Here is a 287-nt window from a genome sequence, read left to right as displayed (position 1 = left end):
AAAAGGCAAAGAGACAAGAGTCTGTCAGGGACCCCACTGGTGCTTCAGCATCTTTGCTGAGGTTTAGGCGACGGGGCTGCCAAAACCTCGGCAGCCTCTCCAACTGCCGGCGGGCAGATGCACCGGGGGCTTCCAGGGGGGCATTTAACCCCAAGGAAAAGAGCCTGGGCAGGAGGTTGTGCTTTTGTAGAAAACTTTGGCCCCCAAAAGCAAGCCCAGGCTGAGTTTTTCTGGTGAACCGGTGCAAATCGAAGTGCAGGATGCTCCCGGCTCGGGCGCGGAGCAGC

The sequence above is a fragment of the Apaloderma vittatum genome, unplaced genomic scaffold (genome assembly GCF_000703405.1).
Source record: "Apaloderma vittatum isolate BGI_N311 unplaced genomic scaffold, ASM70340v1 scaffold26815, whole genome shotgun sequence".
NCBI lineage: Eukaryota > Metazoa > Chordata > Aves > Trogoniformes > Trogonidae > Apaloderma > Apaloderma vittatum.
This window is presented reverse-complemented; position numbering follows the sequence as displayed.